Source organism: Dipodomys merriami, unplaced genomic scaffold (genome assembly GCF_024711535.1).
Source record: "Dipodomys merriami isolate MVZ:Mamm:240054 unplaced genomic scaffold, mDipMer1.0.p SCAF_434, whole genome shotgun sequence".
NCBI lineage: Eukaryota > Metazoa > Chordata > Mammalia > Rodentia > Heteromyidae > Dipodomys > Dipodomys merriami.
In genome coordinates this window covers 109,384-128,343 of record NW_027205982.1, presented here as the reverse complement: position 1 = coordinate 128,343, position 18,960 = coordinate 109,384, and the positions used below count along the sequence as shown (strand labels likewise).

Here is an 18,960-nt window from a genome sequence, read left to right as displayed (position 1 = left end):
ATTGGGTGGGGGGAGGGGGGAGGCGGGGAAGGGAAGTGAAGGGTAAACAAAGGAGGAGGCTGCAATGCTTGGTAAGAAATGTATGCATTATCCTGCCCATGTAATTGTAGCCCCTCTGTACAGTATGTTCTCAAATAAAATAAAATACAATTAAAAAAAAAATTAGGGAGTGTTCTAACAAGAGCAAGCCTCGGGCTTCCTGGGTGGTTATGATAATGGTTATTTATTTATTGTTTTCCAATTGTTTTCCTTATTTAACAGTCTCCTCCCCCCCCCCCCCCAGCCCGCAGACCCCTTTCAAAAGGAGCTAACAGTCCCAAACCACCAGAGGGCAGTGTGATGTAGCAGCTGATGCACCCAGGAACAGGATCTCTTGTCAAAAGGAGGAATGGTGTGGGTTTCTGAAGGAAGCGAACAGGACACTGGGATTATGGAGAGGTCACCGGTAATGGGAATGGGACACCCACCCCCCCACTCCCATTTGCCTCAAAATTGTTCCTAATAACTCCACCTGCACCCTTTCTGTTTTTGTTTTTTTTTGCCACTCCTAGGGTTTGAACTCAGGGCCTGGGCGCTGTCCCTGATTCTCTCTGTGCTCAAGGCTAGCACTCTACCACTTGAGCCACAGCACCACTTCCGGCTTTTTCTGTGGAATCGAACCCAGGGCTTCATGCATGCTAGGCCAAGCACTCTACCACTAAGCCACCTTCCCAGTCCCTGCATTCTTTCTTTCAGGGATGAAATACCTCTCTGGCTGATGGGAAAATGGGCTAAAGCCACCACATGCCTGTCATCCGAGCTACTCAGGAGGCTGAGATCTGAGGGTCCTGGTTCAAAGCCAACCCCTGGGCAGGAAAATCTATGAGCCTCTTATCTCCAGTGAACCACGAATAAAAGCTGGAAGTAGAGCTGTGGCTCAGGGCTGGAGCGCTAGCCTTGCGTGAAAAAGATATGGGAGGGTGCGAGGCTCTGAGCCCATGAGCCAGGACCAAGCACAAAAAGAAAAGAAAAAAGAAGAAGTATGAACATGGATGAAACCACGTTGTTCCCTCCCTGAGCCTGTAAGAAAACAGCCGTTTCTCTGGCAGTACCTTGTGGCTTCCTCTGAAAACCAAGGCTGCGAGTTCTGCTTTTGGGGGTGAGGGCTCACTACCGCCTCTCCACCCCCAGAATTAGTTCCACCTAAAACTAACTAGAAGAGGAAGGAAAAGATGGGCCATGGAACTTCTTTGACAGCCATAAAAGGCAAGGTAGGATCTGTGGCAGTAAGGCCGAGAACAGTGTGTGTGTGTGTGTGTGTGTGTGTGTGTGTGTGTGTGTGTGTGTGTGTGTGTGTGTGTGTGTGTGTGTGTGAATGTCCAAAAGATTGAGGCCCAGTACTTGGCCACCTTCTTCTCTTTGACATTTTTACCACATTTTGTTTTGGTTTTGCTGCTTGTCCTGGGGCTTGAACTCAGGTCCTGGGCACTGTCCCTGAGCTTTTTCATTCAGGGTTACCAGTCTCCCACCCTTGAGCCATAGTTCCACTTCTAGCCTTTTTTTTTTGGTCTGGTTAGAGATAAAGAGTATCAGATTTTTCTTCCCGAGTTGAACCACAACCCTCAGATCTCAGCCTCCTGACTAGCTAGGATTACAGGTGTGAGCTAGCTCAGGGTTGGTTTGTTTTTTAATTGAAAAGTTGGTTAAAAGCAGCGCTGAGAAGCCAAACAGAACCTTTGATGATTTCTGAATGGGCTGGAGGGCTTGAACTCCAGGTCTTGAACTGCGGATTGGGAGATGATTTAATAAGCAGCTCAGGGTTTTGGTCGGGCTCTCAACTATTTACCTCTAGAAAAAGAGAAGTAACCCAGGTTTTCTAGTACACAGGAGCCCCAAGTTCAAAGCTTCATGGTAACAAAAAGAAGATACTCTTGGGAGAGAAACAAAGGTGTAATGTCCAAATGCCTCTTCATAGTTATATAAAATAATATACATGCTGAAAATGAACTCCAAGATATGGAAACAAGAGACCTCTTTTTCTTTTCTCTTTCTTTCTAGTTTTTTTTAGTTTAATTTTTTTTTCCATTCATGGGTCTTGAACTCTGGGCTTGAGTGCTGTCCCTGAGCTCTTCAGCTCAAGGCTAGCGCTCTACCACTTGAGTCACAGCACCACTTCCAGTTTTCTGGTGGTTTAATTGGAGATGAGTCTCATGGACTTTTCAGCCTGGGCTGGCTTTGCACTGTGATCTTCAGATCTCAGCCTTCTGAGTAGCTAGGCATACAGGCGTGAGCCACCAGCACCTGGCTTGTCTTCTTTACCTTATGTATGGTGTATTCAAGTATACATCTTTGGAAGAGTTAGGGGAGGGCCCAGAACTTGAGGGAAAAGGGTAAAAAAGCACAACAGTGGGAACAGAAGATACTGTATAAAAGGACAATGTGTACCAGGCACTGGTGGCTCACGCCTGTAATCCTAGCTACTCAGGAGGCTGAGAGCTGAGGGTTGCGGTTCAAAGCCAATCCAGGCAGGAAAGTCAATGAGACTCTTATCTCCAATAAGCCACAAGAAAACCAGAAGTGGCTCTGTGGCTTGCCTTGAACTGTAGAGCTCAGGGGCAGCTCCCAGGCCCAGGGTTCAAGCCCCATGACCTATGGGGGTGGGGGGGGGGAAACACCCTTAATTGTTAAATACAGCTGTCATTGTGAAATACAGCTGAGGAAGATAGTCAAATAATGCTAAAAGAGTTTGAAGAAAAGAATAGAAAATAAAAGGGGGGGAAGGGTATGAGAAAAGCATCTTTTCTTTCAAAGTAGTTGGCTTCCTTTCTGTTCATCTTGAAAGAATGGTTTTCCTGGAGGGTTCCTGCTTTGTCTAGATGGCTTGGCTCTTGTTAATGACATTTTAGTTGTCTCTATCCTTTTCTTGAGTACTTTTCCTGGGATACATCCTGCTAATTGGGAAGCATCGTTTTGTGGATTGTGAACCTGAGCTCAGCCAATGGGGCAGAGGGGCGGAGCCTGCTGGGTTAGGGATATAAAAGGAGCAGTCTGCCTGCTCTGGCCACTTGCTGGTCAGACTTTCGGCAGGACGCTCACCTTCCTGCAGAAGTAAACTTTGCCTTTGCCAAGTTTCCTTCCAGGTGGTGTCTTTATTCCTACAGGACACACCCAACATCCCAAGCTATTTCTAATGGGGCCAAGCAAGGGATCAGTAGCTCTTGAGACAGTAGCTCTGAGAAAGAATACAAGAGCTACCTGATTCAATGAATGAACCAGAAACCAACCCGTTCTAGCAAGATCTAGCTCCCAGTACTGAATCATTTCCATTGATTATGGAAGCCTACCCTAAAAGGAAAGCAAAGGCAAAGGTCAGACCCAGCTGAGGGCATCTTGGATGCCTTCCTCTGTACAGAGCTTGGCCCCGGGTTAAATGGGTGAGAACATGGCTTTCTGACGGATGGGTCTCCTTTCTGTTTCCTGTAGCTTGGAGACACCAGAGATTTCCTGTCTCCTACTTATTTCTTCATTCCTTTGTCCGTACTTCCTCATTCTTTTATACTCCCATTTCATTATGGCTTACCAGCTGTCTTTCGTGTTGTTTTTTTTTTTTTTAGTGAAAAGCTAAAGGACTCTGAGTGTGAGCCTCTGTACCGGCACAAACATACACCAAAAGAGAGAAGTTTTTTCAGATCTGAATTTATGGGCTCTTGTGCACATGCACACACACAGGCTGTTATACACACATTCAAGCATACGTGGGTTTTACATACACATATAACACAGTTCTGTATGTGTGTGCACATACGTGCTGGTACTGGGGCTTTGAACATGGGACCTGGTCATTGTCCTTCAGCTCTTTTTTTTTTTTCCTTTGTGTCAGTCGTGGGGCTTGAACTCAGGGCCTGAGTGCTGTCCCAGAGCTTTTTTGCTCAAAGCTAGCAATATATAACTGCTTTGAGCCACAGTGCCACTTTTGGTTTTTAGGTGGATAATTAGAGATAAGAGTCTCAGACTTTCCTGCCCAGACTAGCTTCAAACCGTGATCCTCAGATCTCAGCCTCCTGAGTAGATAAAATTACAGGCATGAGCCACCAGTCTCAGCTTTATTTAGTTTTTTTTTTAATTTTGTTTTAGCACTACTAGGGTTTGAATTCACTTGATGGCTCACACCTGTCATCCTAGCTATTCAGGAGGTTGAGATCTGAGGATCACAGTTTGAAGCCAGCCTGGGCAGGAAAGTCTGTGAGACTCTGATCTCTAACTGTCCACCTAAAAACTGGAAGTGGCACTGTGGCTCAAAGCAGTTATATATTGCTAGCTTTGAGCAAAAAAGCTCTGGGACAGCACCCAGGCCCTGAGTTCAAGCCTCATGACTGACATGGTCATGGGGTTTGAACTCCAGGCCTAGGCACTGTCCTTCAGCTCTTCAGCTCAAGGCGAGTGCTCTACCACTTGAGCCACAGTGCCACTTCCAGTTTTCTGGTGGTTTATTAGAGATAAGAGTCTTGTGGACTTTCCTGCCCAGGCTGGCTTCAAACCGTGATCCTCAGATCTCAGCCTCCTGAGTAGCTAGGATGACAGGCGTGAGCCACTGGCTCCGGGCTCCTAGTATTTTTTTTTTTTTTTTTTTACACAAAATGTTGCCATTGTGAAGAATCAGGCAACTGTAACAAGGCATCTCAGTGCATAACTTCTTACAATTACATGCGGATCTACAGTGACTGGGATAAAACTTCAAATAAAAGGGAGAGAACACAGAAAAGGCAGAGAGGCAAGCCAGAGTGGGAGGGAACATTGGTAATTCCCATAACGAATTTGTCTCTAGAATATACACCTTTTTGGGGGGTCAGTTGTGGGCCTGGGCATTTCCCTGAGCCTCTTTGTAGTCAAGGCTAGTGTTCTACCACTTGAGCCACAGCACCACTTTGGGTTTTTTTGAGTGGTTATTTGGAGATAAGAATCTCATGGGGACTTTACTGCCCAGGCTGGCTTTGAACCATGATCCTCAGATCTCAGCCTCCTGAGTAGTTGGGATGACAGGTAGAAGTTACCAGAACCCATTTTAGAATATACAACGTTTCAAATCAATAAGGAAAAGACAACTCAACGGCCAGAAAACATATGAAAAGTGCTGGGAGCTCACGCCTGTCATCCCAGCTACTCAGGAGGCTGAGATCTGAGGATTACTATTCCAGGAAAGTTTGTGAGACTCTTATCTCCAATTAAGCAGCAAAAAGCCAGAAGTGGAGGGATGGTTCAATTGGTAGCGTGCCAGCCTCAAGCACAAAAATGAAGTGAGTCTGAGTCCCTGAGATCAAGCCCCATTACTGACACAAAAGAAAAAAAGAAAACATGAAATTACAAAAAGGTGTTGAACATCATTGATATCAAGAAAAGGCAACTTAAAGCCACTAGATGCCACTACCATTTGAAACACAGCTCCACTTCTGGCTTTTTTGGTGGTTAATCAGAGATAAGAGCCTTATGGACCTTCCTGAAGCCTGGGCTGGCTTTAAATCAGGATCCTCAGATCTCAGCCTCCTGAGTAGCTGGGATTACAGGCGTGAGCCTTGGGGCACGCGGCTACACATGTAGTCATTTGCTTAAAAACCTGTAATACATCTAACATTGTGCAAATGGATTTCCCCAAACCACCACAAAACCAAACTTTCAACACTTCAGGATTTGTTTGTAATTCTTCTCTAGCCTTCTCCCAAGCCACAATACTCAGTTCGTAAATTATTTATATGATCTCTTTCTCCCCTTCAGTAGAATGGTGACAACTCTTTTGAAATACAGTTGGGTTTATTGGTTTTAGTTTCCCTTCTGATTGAGGGATTTTCCTCCCTACCTATCATTACAGATGCAATTTTAAAACATTAACTTATATATGCATGCAAAAAAAGTATACTCCAGCTCCACCTTTCTCTTACGCTCTCATGTCTTCTAAGTAACTGTGAGTGTTCAATTTTTTAATTCCCCCCCCCCCCACCAGGGCTTGAATTCAAAGCCTTGGGCTCTCACTTGGCTTTCTTACAGCTGGTATACTACTTGAGCCACACCTCTAGACCTGCTTTTTGCTAGTTACTTGGAGATAAGAATCTCAAGGACTTCTGACCAGGCTGGCTTTGAACCAAGATCCTCAGAGTTCGGCCTCCTGAGAAACTAGGATTGCAGGTGTGAGCCACTCACTAGTGTCTGGGCATCTTCAGTATTTTATAGGGAACTGGTCGATCTTTGGTTTTGATTTGTATCTGTGTGTGTGTGTGTGTGTGTGTGTGTGTGTGTGTGTGTGTGTGTGTGTGTGTGTGTGTGTGTGCTTGCGCTTTATTTTATGATCATAGTATCTCATGGAATTCTCTCTTAGCAACCCCTGGGTTCATTATCCTTTATCTTTTCCCTTACCACACATTGTTCATTCTGTACTTGCAGCATATCTTAGCTTATTCAACAACTTCCTGTGCTTGTTTACAGCTTGAAAAACTGAGGCCGGGAGTTAACCTTTGTGCATATCCATTTTGCATTGTTTTGGTTGGTCCTGGGGCCTGAACTCAGGGCCTGAGCTCTTTTGCTCAAGGTTCTACCACTTTGAATCACAGCTCCACTTCCAGTTTTTGAGTGGTTCATTGGAGATAAGAGTCTCAAGGGGACTTTCCTGCCCGGGCTGGCTTGGAACCTCCAACCTCAGATCTCAGCCTCGTGAGTAGCTAGGATGACACTCGAGAGCCGGTACCACAGTTTGCCCCCTACTCCCATCCTCTAACACACACACACACACACACACACACACACACACGGGGAGGGGGGGGGAGAGAAAACTGAGAATAAAGCAGTTCTGAGCTTGGAGTTAGGGAAAGGCTACTTGAACCCCCACAGGGTGCCCAACCCTTGCTCTAAAGGCGGCCTGACTCTTTCAACCTGGCTCTAACCTCAGGTAGGGGAAAGAAAACATTTAAATCTAGGGAGGCCCCCTAGGCATAAAAGGATAACTAGGCTCCAGTTTTCCCCACAGGCCCGGCAGGGTGGGTCCCTAGCTTCTTTGTTATTTATCTATTAGCATTAACACTCACCTACTGGCTCTGGGCTTAACAAACACCAGAGGGGGGGGGGGCAGGAGGCTTAGGAAAACAAACCCCCAGTAGCTGCTAACTGCAGATCAAAGAAGTCAGTTGGGCGAGAGAGTCCTGCTGGTTGTGGCTCAAGTGGTTAGAGCACCAGCCTTGAGCGTAAAAGCTGAGGGATGGCCCCAGGCCCTGAGTTCAAGCCCCGGTACTGGCAAATACAATGGATAATGCTACAACTGATTTGCCCCGCCCCCCCCACAGTTGCTCTTTGCATGATTGGTACAGAAATAAGAGTGGGTAATAACCGCTGGTGACAGCCAAACCATCCATGCCACCAGGACTTCAGAAAAAAAGGGGCATCTCTACTCTTCAGGACTCACTTCACGTTTTCTGCAAGACTCGGGGCAAAGCAAGGCCACCCTGGGCACATCGGCTACTCCACCCTCTCCAAAGGACTCGGGGTATACTGACTGTACCCCCCCAACTCGCTCTACCCCTGAAGAGTGGGGATGGTGGTGGTATAGATTCATTGTCTTTATAAATCCCAACGGGCCTCAAACCTACACACAATGGTGGAACTGAAGCTCCTTCCACGCGCAAAGCGAGACTAGACTTTGGGGTGGGTGGGTTTGGCTTTGAAGAGCCAAGGCAGGGGGGTGCAGGGGTGCAGGGGTGGGCCTTGGGCAGACCCCGGGCCTGCGGAGGGCTGGAGTCTGAAGATGCCGGTGGGGGATGTTGGGGACACACTGAAGTTTGCACTGATGAGGGGCGGGAGCCCCCCTCGTGCTGATGAAGTTACTGGGGAGCAGGCAGAGACACCCCGGGTTCAGAGACAGGCCCCGCAGGAAGTGCTCCCCGGAGAGCGGGGCCGGGGAAGCGCCTCTCTGGGAGTGGGGGGCTGGGGGACCCCGGGGACCCACGCCTTGGGGCGCGCCCGCGAGGGTTGGGGTGCAGTCGGGGTCCGGGTCGACGTCGGGGTTCGGGTGGCGGCTGGGCGGCAGTCCGCAGTCGAGGTCTGAGTCTGGGTCTAGGTCGGGGTACAGGTTGGGTCGATACTAGGGTTCAGGTCTACGTTGGGTGCATCGGGGTCCGGGTCGACGTCAGGGCGCAGTCGGGGTCGGGGTCCGCGTCGGGGTGCAGCCTGGGCCGGTGTCGGGGCGCAGTCGGGGTCCCCGGGCCGTGTCGGGGCGCGGTCGGGGTCCCGGGCCTTGTCGGGGTCCCGGGCCTTGTCGGGGTCCCGGGCCTCGTCGGGGTTCCTGGTGTCGGGGTCCCGGGCCGTGTTGGGGTTCCCGGTGTCGGGGTTCCTGGTGTCGGGGTCCCGGGCCGTGTCGGGGTTCCCGGTGTCGGGGTTCCCGGTGTCGGGGTTCCTGGTGTCGGGGTCCCGGGCCTCGTCGGGGTTCCTGGTGTCGGGGTCCCGGGCCGTGTCGGGGTTCCCGGTGTCGGGGTCCCGGTGTCGGGGTTCCCGGTGTCGGGGTTCCTGGTGTCGGGGTCCCGGGCCGTGTCGGGGTTCCCGGTGTCGGGGTTCCCGGTGTCGGGGTTCCCGGTGTCAGGGTCCGGGCCGTGTTGGGGTTCCCGGTGTCGGGGTTCCCGGTGTCGGGGTCCCGGGCCGTGTCGGGGTTCCCGGTGTCGGGGTTCCCGGTGTCGGGGGTCCCAGTGTCGGGGTCCCGGGCCGTGTCGGGGTTCCCGGTGTCGGGGTTCCCGGTGTCGGGGTTCCTGGTGTCGGGGTCCCGGTGTCGGGGGTCCCGGTGTCGGGGGTCCCAGTGTCGGGGTCCCGGGCCGTGTCGGGGTCCCCGGTGTCGGGGTTCCCGGTGTCGGGGTTCCTGGTGTCGGGGTCCCGGTGTCGGGGTTCCCGGTGTCGGGGTCCCGGGCCTTGTCGGGGTCCCGAGCCTCGTCGGGGTTCCCGGTGTCGGGGTTCCCGGTGTCGGGGTCCCGAGCCTCGTCGGGGTTCCCGGTGTCGGGGTCCCGAGCCTCGTCGGGGTTCCCGGTGTCGGGGTCCGGGCCGTGTCGGGGTCCCGGTGTCGGGGTTCCTGGTGTCGGGGTTCCCGGTGTCGGGGTCCCGGTGTCGGGATTCCTGGTGTCGGGGTCCCGGGCCGTGTCGGGGTTCCCGGTGTCGGGGGTCCCGGTGTCGGGGTTCCCGGTGTCGGGGCGCGGTCGCGGCCGGCGTCCCGCGCGGGGGCGGGGCGGGGCGGCGGCGGCGGCGCGCGCGGGGCCGGATGGGACGTGACGGCGCGCGCGGCATTGTGGGAGCCCCGGGCCGCGGCGCTGGTTCCAGTGGAGGCGGCGGCGGCGGCGGCGGCGTCGGGGCGGCGGGGGGCGAGCGCGGGCCGCGGGCGGGAAGGCGGCGGCGGCGGCGGCGGCCGAGAGAAAAGGCGCGAGCGAGCGGCCGGCGGGCGCGGGCCGGACCCCTGCGGCTGCGCGGACGCCGCCCTCGCCTGGGCCTCGGCCTCGGCCCCGGTAAGTGCGGCGCGGCCTCGGGGCTCCGCCGGGCCCCGCGCGGCCCCGGCCCGGCCTCCCCCGCGTCAGCCACAATGCGAATGGACGCCGACCCGGAAACCAAGTTGTGCGGAGTCGCCGCTCCCGCGCGGGCCGCGGCTCGAGGGCGCGGGGCCCGGCCGGGGGAGGGGAGGGGTGCGAGGGGAACGCGACGGGGCCGGGAGCAGGGTGAGGAGTGTGTGTGTGTGTGTGGGGGACTCGAACCCCAGGGGTGCTGATGGATGGGGGGGTCCCCTGGGCCCAGCCGGGGTGGGGGGGTGGGGGGGATGGGGGATCCCCCCCCCGGGGGTCACGCGAACCCCAGGCCTTTTGTTTGCTTTGTGATGGGGGGTGGGGAGAGGACTGGGAAAGAGGTGAGGGGGGGTCCCCCAGGTGGAGGAGGGGGGCGCCCCGGGACTCAGGGCCTGGGTGGAGAGCCACCAGCGACGGGGAGGCTGGGTTCTGATCTCACCTGACAACAGGTGTGTGCTGGAGGGGGAGGGGGAGAGGAGGAGGAGGAGGAGGAGGAGGCAGGGGACACCCCCCCCACCCCTCCTCGCTCCTCATCGCCCGGATTTGCTGCTTTGGAGATTGGATTGGCTGGTCAGGTGCATCCTAAGACATTTGAAAAGGTTGGGTCCAAATCGTATTCCCTCCCCCTGAGAACCCCCCCCCCTCCCCAAAACCAAAAATCCAAAGTTCCCGAGTTTGAAAGTGTACCACACTCTTTGCACCCAGAGCAGAGCTAGGCCGGGAATTCCACGCTGGAGCCATGACTCCCAAAAGCCCTTGCAATAAGACTTTCTTTTCTTTTTAAACGATCCAATAAACAGCAGAGAAGAATAGACAATTAGAGGGAGGGGAGAGGGTAGAGAAAGGGGGGGGCTCCCCCCTCCCCTCCCCTCCTAGGCTGCCTTCTTTCCTAACAGGTTTGTGGTTTGAGGTTTTACGGTTAAAAGGGAGGAAGTGCTTTGTTCTTTCTCAGGCTCCTGGCTTTGGGGAGTTCAGGTTTGTGTGTGTGTGTGTGTGTGTGGGGACAGCTTTGGAGGTCTGAGCTGCCAGACTCAGGTTGCAAATTTAAGTAGAAGCTGCCAGATAATCCACCTGTTGCCTATACTGCCGGGTTTCATCCTTAGGACCCTGGTCTGCTGTCCACCATGTTGTTAACTCTGAACCCAGCGCCTGGGTGGAATGAAGACTCCTTGTACCCACTTGGGCAGTTGTAACTCGAACTGTGTGGAGACTTGTCCACCAGGATGACTGTGCTTCTAAACTTCAATTTGTCTTACGATGGTGAAACTCCTTAACACTGCCCATTCTGCCCCCTTCCAGTTTTACAAGGAGCGAGGGACAGCAATCTGGTCTATTCTTTTGATTTGTTGCTCCCAGATAAGCCAGGAGGGGGTTGGAACTGAAAAAGAAAAATGTTTGCAGCAGAATCTGATTTAGGGAGAGCTCCAGTAAACTTTGAGAGTCTTCTGGAACTTCTCGTGACATTCTAGTGACACCAAACATCACTGGCCTGCCTTTCATCAGATGGGGCCGGGCTAGGGAGTAACATAGCTGGGAGCCCCTCCTTCCTTTGCCACGGAGAGGCTGAGAATGGTTGTATTCTTGGGAGCCACCTGTAGTGTACCTCAGAGCTCACACTGTCTCCATTCATTTAAGATGTATTTAAATAAAAGGGTATGCCGGGCACCGGTGGCTCACGCCTATCATCCTAGCTACTCAGGAGGCTGAGATCTGAGGATCGCGGTTCAAAGCCAGCCTGGGCAGGAAAGTCTGTGAGACTCTTCTCTCCAATTGAACACCAGAAAACCGAAAGTGGTGCTGTGGCTCAAGTGGTAGAACCTTCGCCTTGAGCTAAAGAGCTCAGGAACAGGGCACAGTCCCAGAGTTCAAGCCCCACAACCAACCAAAAAAAAAAAAAGTGTTAACTGAAAAACCTTCAATGAGAAAACAAGCCAGAGACTTCATGTGGTTGGTGTTCAGTCAGATCCAACCCCTGATTCTTATTTCAAATGTCACTAAAGGGGGCTTTGTGGACCTCCTGTCCTGGAATGAGGAAGGGCGGGAACGGGCCATACCTGCCCTTTGAGCCCTTCCCTCTTTAAAGGGCCAGCAAGCCTCAGTTCTTCTGAGTGGGCCTGAACACTCAGCTCTGCATTCCAAAGACTCATATTGCTAGTTTGCCGGGCTCTAACCTGACCAGCTGGTGTCTTGCAGTCTTTCAACAAATACTCCTGAGAATTGGCCCTGCTTCGTGCAGAGGAGACAACATACAGATGGAGAAAGGCCCCGGCTTGCCCGGGAACGCTGACCTTAGGAAGAGGAGACAGGCGTGTCACCATTAGGTGGTCAGGGCAAGAGGCCACAGGAGCTTCCAGGAAGGGCAGTAACTGTAACTTAGCCGGGAAATGAGTGCTTCTCAGGCACCGAGAGGAAGGCAGCTGGGGACCAGTGTGTGAGGACTGGAACCACATGTGCGGATCCGAGGAGACAGTGGAGGGGCTTTGGGGCAACTGCCAGAGATCTAGGTGGCAGAATCCTAGTCCGGTAAAGCCAATGGGGCAAATCATAAAGGATCTTGATCAAACCAGAGGTGCATTAAAGATCCCCCTAAAGGGTCCTGAGCAGGAGAAAGATGTGGGCAGGTGGATGTTTTTTTTTTAAATCTTTTTTTTTGGGGGGAGGGGAAAGGGTGTTGGGGTGTGAGTTTAGGACTCTTATCACTTGAGCCATGTGCCCAACTCTTTTTGCTTTCATTTATTTTTCAGATAGGGTCTGGCGCTTTTGCCTGGGAACAGCCTTGGACTGGGATCCTCCTCCTCTTCCCCCACCCCTCCCATGCCTCACTGGGATCACAGGTGCAAACTACCATGCTCATCTGCGCTCTTTTATTCTCATTGGGAACTCTTCCTTTATTCTGCAGATTCTGAGTAGCTGGCTTCCGGATGCTAGGCCTGACCAAAGTTCTGCCCTTTGAAGCTTGTATTTAACTTTCCTCTTTTTATTTGCTCATTTTTGTTCAAGACTGGGACTGGAACTCAGTACCTGACACCCCCTCATTGGCTGGCACTCTACCAACTGAGCCATGCCTCTAACCCTTTTCCTCTTAAAGGCTTTCCCTTAGACTGGTTATCTTAGAGTCCAGCGCAGCAGCAGGGACTGAGAGAAGGCAAGTGGGAAAGTTTCCTTGTGAAGCACGCAGAGTGAGTTGGTATTAAAGTGGTGTGCAAGTCCCTTTGCCCTGCAGAGGTGAAGTTTTCTCTCCCTGGCTAGTTTCCCACAAACTTTTCTGCTTGTGATGAGTGACACTTGTGTTTGGGTTGTTCCCCCCACCCCCGCCCTCCCCACTAAAAGCCTAATGCATGACCAAGAAAAATGTTTCAAAAAGCATGGTGTAGGATTTATCTTCTGTCTTCCTTGGTCTGTGTCTTCCATTTGCAATCCCTCTGATATCTGAGAGTGGACTGTGGTTCTCTAGGTTCTTTAACTCTTGGGCTTATTTTATCATTTGGTGTGTATTGAATGGAGACATATTTCTCCTGATTGGTTAGGGCTTAAGAATAGATCTCTGTTCTAAGCCAATCAGCGAGCAGCTTGTGAAAGCCCAGCTTTGGAGCCATGGCTGTGTAGTGTATATACTTACGTTTCTAGGGACCCGACAGCAGTGCTGTTAACACCAGCTATGATAAGAATAGACCACAGAGAATACTTCACAGAGTTCATTGTCTGAGAGTTGCCTAATGATTGGAGCTGATAGAAAGGTGACAGATGCACCAGGCGCCGGTGGCTCACGCCTGTCATCCTAGCTACTCAGGAGGCTGAGATCTGAGGATCGCGGTTCAAAGGCAGCCCAGGCAGGAAAGTCTGTGAGACTCTTACCTGCAGTAAACCACTCAGAAAAACACCAGAAGTGGTGTAGTGGCTCAAATGATAGAAACTAGTCGGAGGGACAGCATTCAGGCCCAGTGTTCAAGCCCCATGACCGACAAAAAGAAAAAAAAGAAGAAAGGTGACAGATGCATGTGGATGCAGGGTGTGTGTCCTGCTGTAGGCAAAGTGAGCAGCCCTCTCTCCCCGGCAGTGCTGATGGCTCGGGCTGGAACACAGGCTCTCTGAACACCATTCCAGTCAGTATTTCTTTCAGGATCAATGTAAACATGTATTCATTGCTTAGATAATGAAAGAGTTCAGCACTGATCATTCCACGAGGGGAGAAGGGCAGTACTACAGGTAGTGGCCAGAGGAGAGGCCAGTGGAGCCCTGAAATTATTCATAAGCCTCAGCGAGCAGGTCCACCAGGCTCCCCAGCTTCCACGGGGCTGGACCCTCACCGCACTTCACCAAGCGTGTGTGTATGTGAACGCTCCCAGAGAAAGGGTTTGGAAGCCCATAAGCCACAGCTCTGGGAAAAGTTGCCCTCCCCTTTGCTAAGGGAACTCCGCCCACTGTAGACGCCAACCAACCAGCTGTATCTGAGTGTTTACCTGGGTAGCAGGCACAGTGTGGTTGCTTGGGGAAGCTGGGCGGCAGAGCAGACGGGTCCTCCTTGTCCATGGAAGGCTTGCAGGCCATGGAAGGCTTGCAGGCCGGCAGGGGTGGGCGGCTGGCGTTAGAATTAGGGTATGAGATCTCAGGTGGCTAGCCCCTTGGACGGAAGGGCTGGAAACTGCATCTGCAGAGTACATGAAACTGGTGCAAGTTCCCGGACAGGGCAAACAGAGGGACATTTAAAAGCAGTTTTAGTTGGGTCCCAGGGGCTGTAGCTGCCACGCCCTCCAGCTCCCCAATCCACTGGGGAAACTGGAAAGTTTTAGCCTGGGGGCGTTCCGGGTTAGGGATCAGCTGGGTCTGTGTGTAAGGCTAGAGTCTCAGCGGGGAGCAAGCTACCCCAGACTAGACAGTGGTACGGACACAGCAGGACACAGCAGGGCAGGAGCTCGTATGTGACACCAGGACTGGGACTACTAGGGCAACTGCAGACAGGGCTTGGCGCAGGGAAGCTGGTTTGCATGCAGAGAGGGGAAGAGGCCATCGCCAGCGCTCCCGGGCACCCGCGTGCCTCGCCCAGCCTCCAGCCTCTCCTGGTGGCAGAGGGCTCTTGTTCTTACACCACCCTGTTCCTGGGAGCCTCACCCCTGCCTCGGATCGCCCCATCACATCTCCACGTGACCAGCCCTGCAACCATTTGCCATGGGATGAGCTTTGGGTTTCTTCACATGTGGCTTATGTTTATTGTGGTATTGCTCATTGTGTGTACGTGTGATGTATGTGCACGTATGCACACATGCACACCAGTATCGGGGCTTGAACTCCAGGGCCTGAGTACTGCCTTTAGTGTTTCCACTCAGTTGGTGCCCCTACCACTTGAACCACAGTTCTACTTCCAGCTTTTTGGTGGTTCAATGGTGATAAGAGTCTCATGGACTTTCCTGCTTGGGCTGGCTTTGCCCTACGATCCTCAGATCTCAGCCTTCTGAGTGGTACTGATGTTTGAACTAGGGTCTGATGCTTGCTTGGCTTATAGGGCCATCACCTGAGCCATGTTGCAAACTTGCTTTTTGCTGGTTGTTTTGGAGATGGAGTCTCGTAGACTTTCCTGCCTGGCTTTGGGCCATAATCTTCTGGATCTCAGCCTCCTGAGTAGCTAAGATGACAGGTGTGAGCTGCCAGTGCCTGGTCTATTAGTCTGTATTTGTTGTTATTGTATCAAGTTACCCACGGCAGGCAGCTTTCTAAAGAAAAGAGATTACTTTGGACTCCCCGTTCTGGAAGTAGGAAGCCAAGGGCCCAAAGTCGAGAGTCACATCTGGTGATGGCCCTCTTGCTGGCAGGGTCCTGAGGTGGTAGAGAGGATCCAGCGGCACCTGTGCATGCCCCTTCCCCTGTCCCTGTCATGAAGCTGCCAGTGTCTCTCATGGGGCTCCACCCAGAGCCCTCACCTAATCCTAACCACCTCTCCACGGGCCAGCCTGTGCGCCCTGTGGCCAGGCTGTTTCCACCTCTCAGGATTACCATGTCCTTAGGGACACTCAGCCACATCCAAACCGTAGCCGCACAGGATCACTTCAGGATTGGTGCACCACTTCCTGACCTAGGCTGATGATGGCAAAAAAGCCACCGGGCTCGTGTGCCGTGATGACAGACAGGCAGTGTGAGTGTGAGTGTGTGTGTGTGTGTGTGCGCGCGCGCGCGCGTGCGCACATGTGCGTGTGTTCACTATGAGCCGTACCTGAAGACAGGCTGAGGGCCTAGGCTAGGACTGTCCTCTCAGCGCCCCATAGGGGCATTGGCTCCCCAGACCATGCCATTTCCCAGTCTCTCCTGCAATCACATGAGCTCTTGTAGCCACATCCTAGGTAAGAGCTTGTTGTCAGGAGCGGCATGCTTCACTCTGAGGCCCTCAAATCCCCCTTGTGTAGTCAGGTGCCAGTGGCTCTCACTTGTAATCCTTGTTACTTGGGAGGCTGAGGTCAGAAGGATTGCAGCTGGAGGCCGGCCTGGGCAGACAGAAGTTTGTAAGCCCTCCTCTCATCTCATAATGGGGCACAGTCACACTCATCATCCCAAGCTACTTGACGGGGGAGGGTTGAGATTGGGAAGCCTATAGTACCAGGTCAACTGAACAGAAAAAGTCCGCAAAACTCCATCTCTACCAAGGGCAGTTGGGCGCAGTGGCCTGGGCCTGATCTAGCAATGAAGGACCTCCGAAGTAGGTGGACTTCAGCTCAGGCACATGTCTGGGTGGGAACTTGGGCCCAGGAAGCATGAGGCCCTGAGTTCAAGCCCCCAGTACTGCAGAAACAACAAAACACACAAAAAAACCTCGAGACTCCTTCATTGAAGAGGAGTCAGTCAAGATGAGATGTGAGGCGTCCACCCGCCACCAGAGAAGGGACTGGGATCCTTGACCCCCAGGGCCAGGCCAGCCGCGTGGCTGGCGCTCAGCCCCTTGGCATGCGTCACATCGGGCAGGCAGGTGCTATGGGAACACGCAGTTGGCCATTCGGGCTGTGGCTGGGTCGCAGGAGCCTCCAGGGTGGTGGGGAGGGGTGGTGGGTGGACGAGGAGGGCACTCCAGGCCGGACAAGCAGCCAATACTTGGAGGCTGTGGGTGGGAGGGATGGGGCCAGGCTGCCCTCCCCTTCTCCCTTCCTCCCCTCTCCTCCCTTCCTCTCCCTCTCCCCTCATCGAGATGTGGTCTCAGGGCCTTGTGCATTCTATCTCTAAGCTAGACCTCCAGCCTCTTTCATTTTGTGTTTTGCTTTTGGGGTTAGGGTCTTGCTGACTACTAGCCTTGAACTTGTAATCTGCCTGCCATCCTTGTAACTGGGATTACAGGTGGGTGCCACTATGCCCAGATGTGCAATCTCTCCGAAGGGATTGTGTGTAGGCCCTAGCAGGCCTCGGTACTAACGGTTTCTCTTGGGAGAATGGCATCCGGATTTCCAGCAGACCTGCTGGAGAGCAGGGGCAAAGTCGGCCCCGTTGGGAGAGGGGCTGCAGGGCTGCTAGAGAGAGGAGATGTGTTGGGATTATAAGCTTTCAGCCCAAAGGCATTGGGTTGTTGGTCTATGAACCATCTTGGTAGCCAAGCCTGAAAACAGGCTCACATGCATGCCCCTGCGTTCCCTGCCCAGTGAGCACGCGCTGTGTGCGGGAGGTCGCACAGAGCAGTGAGTGTCGTTAGAAACAGAGTTGCTAATTGTGTCTGAAATCGCCCTCCACTCTTACTCTGAGCCCTCAAGGCTGGATTCCACAAGAGGGCACAGTGCAGGACCCCCACGACAAGGGTTCGAAACCATCTCACCCCTGCTAGGCCCAGCTGCACAGCTGCCCAGCAGTGCCCGGGAAGCCTGCCGTCTCTGGCCCTCACAGCTGGGTCTGTGTGGGTCAGATGCCCTGGAGTGCCGTTGGGGCTGTAGAGACGTGTTAGGGGTGAGCTACTGGCCCTGGCATAAGGTGTTACGTGCCAGGCTAACCAGGGCTCCTAGTTGCGTGGCCTCATGGATTCTTGTCCACTTGGCTCAGTGGTCCAGTTACCCTAGAAAAAGCATCAAGGCAACCCCAGAGTGGATGGAGGCTGTGGCCTCCCCCCCCCCATTGCCCCCCTGGAGCCCTCGTTACTGCCATTTAGAAGACTACCGGCTTATTAGTGGTTTCTCTCCCCACCGGCTCAGAAGAGCCGAGCATCGAGTTCCTCAAGCTGAATGCAGGGGGCTCTGAGTAAGCCCCTGCCACCCCAGAAAACAGGGGCAGCCGTCCACCCACCGCAGTGGGAGGGAGACATGAGAGCGTGCGCAGTGCAGTGGCCTGCAGAGAGGATGGAGCAGCGGGACGAGCATGCGCGCGGGGCTGATTGGCAGGTGCGAGGGATACAGGACATCTGGCCAAAGGGAGCAGGGGCTTCGGAGGCGGCGGCCCCGGGGGCGGAGTGAGTGAGGCTTTGGCTTCCTGGTCTGACTTCAGAATACTGGTAAAGCTGGACAGCTGTGCTGGGCCTGGGTTTCTAGGGCATTACATGGTGGCCTGGTGGCCTGATTTTTACCTCGAGATTCGTGCGGCCCTGACAAGCTTTTGGGACAGGACATACTGGAATGAGTGAGAGCAGAGTTGCCCTGCCATGATGTAGAAAGTGGATCGGAGAAGATGGGCCTAGTCGAGGAGACCTTGGCTGGAGGCATTTGTGATCACGTGGCTGAGTGACTAGACTGGGGCTACTGGGGTTGGGGGGACAGCGAGGGGAAACGCGGCTCCCTGCTCTCTGCAGACATCCCTGCCACAGGGCAGTAACACTACTCTGCTCATCCTTCTCCCAGGTCGGAGTTGTGACATCATGATAGAACCAGGGTGTCTGGCTTTCTGTCTCCGTTCTTTTGTTGTTGTTTTTTTTCCCAGTTGTGGCTTGAACTGAGGGCCTGGGCACTGTCCCTGAGCTCTTTTGCTCAAGGCTCTACCACTTTGAGCCACAGCACCACTTCCAGTTTTCTGGTGTTACATGGACTGTATGCTGCCCAGGCTGGCTTTGAACCGCAATCCTCAGATCTCAAACCTTCTGAGTAGCTAGGATTATAGGCGTGAGCCTGTAGGCCTGGGCACCTGGCTTTTACATCTGTGTTCTAAAGGGGAGGCAACACTATCTTCTTGTTACTGCAAATATATTACCCCAGTCTCAAATACATGAAAAGGCAATTATTAAAGTATGTGGAATATAACCAGGAAATCCTATTTTAAAAACATAGCAAGGTATGAAGGCAAGGCACTATTCACAGTTATTGCCAGTGTGACCTTTAAAATGCAGATGACCAATGTTGGTGTTGGGGTATAGACTGGTCGGCTTTCTCTCTTCAGCGGCGCACGTGAACCAGAGGGCCCTGCAGTGGCCCCTGCTGGCTGGGCCTGTGCCTAGCAGGGGTCTGCACACCCCTAGAGGAAGGGT

At 53.3% G+C, this 18,960-nt stretch overlaps 1 protein-coding gene across 4 annotated transcripts in view; it reads left to right on the top strand.

Moving 5' to 3' along the window:
• The first annotated feature begins 9,365 nt into the window (after positions 1-9,365).
• The window catches only part of LOC138807791 (core histone macro-H2A.1), a 50,192-nt gene continuing 40,597 nt past the window's right edge, over positions 9,366-18,960 (top strand). The window contains exon 1 of one of the 4 annotated variants that reach the window (XM_069993553.1): positions 9,366-9,497. The gene's annotated coding sequence lies outside the window, so the exon portion shown is untranslated. The remainder of the gene's footprint in view (positions 9,498-18,960) is intronic. The other 3 variants (XM_069993555.1, XM_069993550.1, XM_069993551.1) reach the window with 3 other exon arrangements.